The sequence below is a fragment of the Cupressus sempervirens genome, chromosome 11 (assembly GCF_028749045.1).
Source record: "Cupressus sempervirens isolate cs-2001-9-10 chromosome 11, ASM2874904v1, whole genome shotgun sequence".
NCBI classification, from domain to species: Eukaryota; Viridiplantae; Streptophyta; class Pinopsida; order Cupressales; family Cupressaceae; genus Cupressus; species Cupressus sempervirens.
The window spans coordinates 398,358,017-398,363,909 of NC_143128.1; the positions used below are offsets into that span (position 1 = coordinate 398,358,017).

The 5,893-nt window shown below is 37.5% G+C and overlaps 1 pseudogene; it reads left to right on the forward strand.

Annotated features, from left to right (window-relative positions):
* Positions 1-697: 697 nt before the first annotated feature.
* Positions 698-816, forward strand: LOC149529838 (5S ribosomal RNA; annotated as a pseudogene).
* Positions 817-5,893: the final 5,077 nt, after the last annotated feature.

Sequence of the window (5,893 nt, forward strand, 5' to 3'; positions counted from 1 at the left end):
CACATGTACATATGGGGTAAGTATCCATAGAAAACATGTACAAATAATCCATCTAGCTGCCATCATTAAATAACTGAAATCACTGTAAATCATCATCAAAGTATAATCATCCATACATGAAGTAACTAGTACCAAAGTAATCTCATCATATAATCAACTAAGTATGAAAACAATATCCAATAATCTAGAAAACAATGTTACTAATCATCAAGCATAAACATAAACTGGCCTAATAAAATTTGGAAATAAAATTGGTAAAGTTAACTAGGGGTAGGCACTACATTCTTAGTGCTAGATAAGGTGCATTCTAGGCACTAAAGGTGATGTAAAATTTGTGTTCCTCAAAAAAGTAATCTCCATAAGGATGAAACAATCGATATAACATTTGATTCTTGTGATGACAAAAATAAAAGCTTATAATATTGGGAAATTGATCCAAGAACTTCTAAGGGCCATAACTTTTGACTCGCATCTTCACTCTTCTTAAAATTTTCTACATGGCTTCATTGGGAGGAGTTATTTGGAGAGAAACCTATGCCTTTCTTCCTATTGGCACCTTCTAAATTCCAGATAAGGTGTGTTCTTAGTGTCAGAGTGATTTTTACTCTCTCATGCATTTTGGGTGCTCAATAAGGTGTGTCCTAGATAAGGTTCTATTATGATGCATGCTAACATGAGGGTGTGAGAGTTTGATATCGGGTGTGATCATACTAGCATTAGTGCACTGGATCCCATCAGAACTCCACAGTTAAGTGTGCTTGGGCCAAAGTAGTACTAGGATGGGTGACCTCCCAAGAAGTCTCAGTGTTGCATCCTTCTTGTACTTTTTTAAGCATTTGGTTGTGTCATTGTTATATTTTCACTGCTCTTGTGCTTCTCAAAGCCCATTTTCAATCATCCATCCCCTTCTCCTCTTGTACCCCAACTCATGTTCATTTTGAGTGCTTAATAAGAAACATTCTTAGTGCTAGATAAGGTGCACTCTAGGCACTAAAGCTGATGTGAATTTTATGTTCCTCAACAAAGTAATTTCCATAAGCATGAAATGTTTGATATAACAATTGATTCTTGTGATGACAAAAATAAAAGCTTATAACATTGGAAAATTGATCCAAGAACTTTTGAGGGCCATAACGTTTGACCTGCATCTTCATTCTTCTTCAAATTTTCCATGTGGCTTCATTGGGAGGATTTATTCAAAGAGAAACTCATGCCTTTCTTCCTATTGGCACTTTCCAAGTGTCAGATAAGGCGTGTTCTTAGTGTTGGAGTTCTTTTCACTCTCTCATTCATTCTGGGTGCTCAATAAGGTGTGCTCTGAGTGCTCGATAAGGTGTGTCCTAGATAAGGTTTCATTATAATGCATGGGCTAACATGAGGGTGTGAGAGTTTGATATTGGGTGTGATCATACCAGCATTAGTGCATCAAATCCCATCAGAACTCCACACTTAAGTGCGCTTGGGTCAAAGTAGTACTGGGATGGGTGACCTCCCAAAAAGTCTCAATTGTATCACCTAATTTAGTGTATGCAAAAGGAATACTAATACTAACAAAGCATTCGCAAATAACCAAATAAGCTAACACTTATGGTAGGATGAGGTTAACACCAAGAAGGAAGGCAAACCAAGAATGGTAAGCTCCTTGGATGTAACCTACAATGACGTAGATATGTCCTTGATGGATAGGGGATGTATGCTCATGGTGTGCTCAAGCTTCCAACAAATGGGTGTCTTTATCAAGCATGTAGATATGTAAGGGTTTTAGCAATGGAGGTGTGGATAGATTTTATGATGGTGATGGTGTAAAATGGCTATGATGTAGTGGTCAGTGGAGCATTATAAGTTTGCATGGAAGTGGATTATGGATTGTGAGAGGGAAGAGATTTATTTATAGGCTAAGGGGTAGTGAGATGGAGGGTCAGGATGCAAGGATGGAAGAATGGTGAGAGAGAGCTAGGATGCATTGAAAGGGGAGCATTGGATTATGCTTGTCTAGGGCTCTACCGAGGGGATTGGGTGGTCAAAATAGAGGGTCAAGGGGAGTAATGAGGGAGGATGAGTGTGTAAGAGGGATGTATGAGGCATTAATGGCATGTAAGAGCCATTAATGCTCTTAGATGGGGATGGAAGAGGACAAAGGAGCCTTGTTGACTTTGGCTTGGGTTAGCAAGTCTTAACCCTTACTTAAAGTTGTGCACATATTAAGGAGGGGGATTAGACTTAGATTAGGAAGTGGGTTAGGGGGCAAGTGGCTTAGCTTTGATGGGATGGGTTAGTTAGGAGTTTAAGTGAGGTTAGTATGAGTGGATGGGTTACATTAGGGGTAAAGATAGGGTTTAGGGGTATTTTTAGGAGTTAGGATGATTTTTTAAATGATTTATTTAATAAAATGGGGGAAGTGAGATTAAATTAAATAGATTTTAGGATTTATTTAATTTAATAGAGGATTAAGGATTTAATTGATAAATTGATTTATGGTTATCATTTGATTTTATCAATTTGACTATACTTAATTTAATTAATTAATTAACTAGGGGATGAAAATTAATTAATTAAATAATAAATATTTAATCAGTGATGTCCTAGGAGATGACTAAATATGATTACCTATTTGTGTAATCAAATTTAGGTGTCTACATTTTTCCCCTCTTTGACAAAGTGTTGGGACAACACTATTTCAAAGAAATTTGAATATAAAGAATGTGAAGAAGACTTTTTAAAGAAATATGGTTCCCCTAATTTTGAGTAGAAGAGGAGAGAATGGATTGTTTGATGCCCCCTTAAGAAGGTGGCAGGAAGAGAAGGTGAGGCCCAACGGCTTCTTGAAAAGTACAAGAATCTAGGGCAATTAGGAGGACTAAGTGTTGGGCCCATTTACCATTGCACCAAAAGCCATGATTGTTAGTGAACATGGAACACCACATAATTAACCACCTGTGGGCAGGGGAGCGCATCGCATCACCCAAAAATCTCCCCCTTGACGCGCATACCAGGTGCTTACATGGGTCACGAAGGCACCGGGGAGATTTGAACCCATGACCAGGCCAAAACCAAGCTCTGATACCAATTGTTGGGCCCATTTACCATTGCACCAAAAGCCATGACTGTTAGTGAACATGGAACACCACATAATTAACCACATGTGGGCAGGGGAGCGCGTCGCATCACCCAACACTAAGAGTGGCTAAGAGAGGGGGTTTAAGGAAGCTCATGCTCTCATTATGAAAGAATGATACAAACGAAAACCTTGTGTGCCGGGATAACCAATGATTAAGAACACTAGTTATAGAGGGAGGGGGGGTGATTGGCTTTTTACATTGGACCCAGGGAAGTAATTTGGAAGATGGGAGGTTTGGGAAGATTATGATTCTAGGATTTATGATTGGTGATTGTAATCACCTAAAAATAGTCATCTAGGCTATTAGCCCCCTTCTCAACATTTTGGCTAAATTAATTAATCATTTACCTAGACCAAATTGCTAATAATCAATTAATTTGATTATAACATATAGTTTGACTATGCTATTCTAAGTTCATTATTTGATTAAAATAACATGTCCCCTTTTAATTAAATAAAAGACCCCATTCTTCTAACCCATTTAAAGTGCACACATAAAGTCCTTTTTCTATTTTCTCAATTAAAAGAAAAGGCTTTTGAGACTTTTTGTCTTATGTGACAAGTCAACTTATATTCTATTAGTTGACTTATGTGTGCACATGGATTCCTCCTCATTTTCAAATTCAAATGTGGATCATCCACCATCTTCATCTTTATCTCTACTCTCTGTATGGCTTTAAAAGAGAGAGCTCTCTCCTTCCCAAAGGATCCATCTTTTGAGTATTGTTATGCTACAGGTTTTCTAACAAGTTTCTTAGAGCTTTGAGGAGAACTTCCATTTCTTGTCTTCATTCTCTCATTCCATCATGCTAGCATAGGATCATATGGCATTCTTATCATAGTTGCATGCTAGTATAATTTCTTTGCAATAGCTTAAATCACATAGTTTAATTAGTTGGTTGGTAATGCTCTCATTCATGCTTAGAATAGCTGCACCTTGCATATTCATTCTAGTGTAGTCTTCATATTTGCATTGCATCCTTGAGGAATTTATTGAAGGTACTTGCATTCTTGCTCTTGTCTTGAAGAACCTCCTATGGCATGGTTTACTAGCAAAATACATATCTCTAAAGGCTTAGCTAAGAGCCTTCATACTTGAAACATACCTTCTTGCACTCTGTGGATAGGGAGCTCTAAGCCAGCATCCAAGTATTCTGAACTCATAGAATCATTTGGATAGAAGGGTTTAGAGTGTGACTCTTTTAGAGTATACATTTTTGGCACCCACCATGGGGTAGAACTGTAAGTTTTATCCTTCATCTTGTTGTTTTTATTTCTTTTTGTCCTTTACTATTCTACATTTTCTTTTTTTAATAGTCGCAGTTGTGGGTGACATTTTTCTAGTTTCATACAACAATTCAAATTACTTTCATACAATAGTTTTTTTTGGAAATTGTGTCACACATACTTATTGCTTTCTGTCACCTAGCTATTGAAATTTCTATCACACGGTTCAGTTAGAAGTATCACCTAGAAAAATTGTATCACCTTGATATACTATGAAGTATCGTGTGATACTCTTCTAGCACAAAATATTGCTTGACAGAGATCACTTGTTGTTTATAGTATTTTAGCCAAGTTTTCCATTATTTTTGGCTAGTTGCTAGCTTTTACAAGTCTTTAATCTATTTTATAGAGGTCAATTTGTAGGTTTTTGTTTTTTTTTGGAGCTAACTCATGGTGCTAATGGTTGTGGTTGAAGGTTGTCATTCTTTGAAAACTTGAAACATTGCCTAAAAGACTGCATGTCAAAGCTTCAAATGCAAATGTGCTACTAATACTTGTTTGCAGGGCTGCCCAAAGCATAAAAACCCAAACTTGCTTCATTTTTTATTTTCATGTGTAGCATTGACTAATTGTTCATTTTTCTAGGCACATTAAAACTTGCAATTGGGGTCTCTTAGCAATAGGAGAGTATGTTCTTCACCCTTGTGGTGAATCAAAAATCTTGACTTGTCTTTGGGATTTTTGAAAGCAAGAAGTAATTGAATCTTCTTGGTGTGTTTGGGAGAAATGATTGGGATAGGAGAGTATGCTCTTCACCCTTGAGGTGAATCAAAAATCTTGATTTCCAAAATTTAATCCACTCAGTGTTTAGTTAGAATCCTTTAGCAGGCTTGCTCTCGAACAACCTAAGAGGAACAACCCAAGTGGGGCAAGCAGATTACCTGGCTCTTCCAACCCACTATAAACTAAAGGCTACCAAGGACACAAAACCTTGGTAGACATAGTGTTTGTCTTTTCTTAGTGTGATCTCTTATGAGATTTTGACCATAGGGAGATCACTAGGCAAGAATTCTTAAGGTGCTCTTGTGACCGCGAGGCTTGTTACCCACCACAAGGTGGGGTGTCCTATAATTGGAAGAAGGAGGAACATTACAAATGGAAGCCCTATCTAAACACTCTAAGTTAGTAAGTACCCTTTTTAGCTGCTCAACTACTTGGTGCAAGGATCAATCCTAGTGGACTACCCAGATCACCTCAAGATTTTACACTCACCATATGTGTTCCCTTGGTTGTGTTTATGACACTTCCATGACAAAGCCAATATCTCTTATGGGCAACCACTTGGTGTGAGGTGAAGGAGCATCAAGTGTGGTCCAAGTTGTTGAGTAATGAACCATGACCTTAAGGTAGATTGTTTGGCTACTATTTTTGAATGTGTTGACCTATGTTAACGTTCTTACAAATCAAACATCTCGATAATATTGGTAGAAAGGCTATTCTAATATCATAATTGCATGTTGACAAGGTTGTTGTTACCCTTGTTCACCT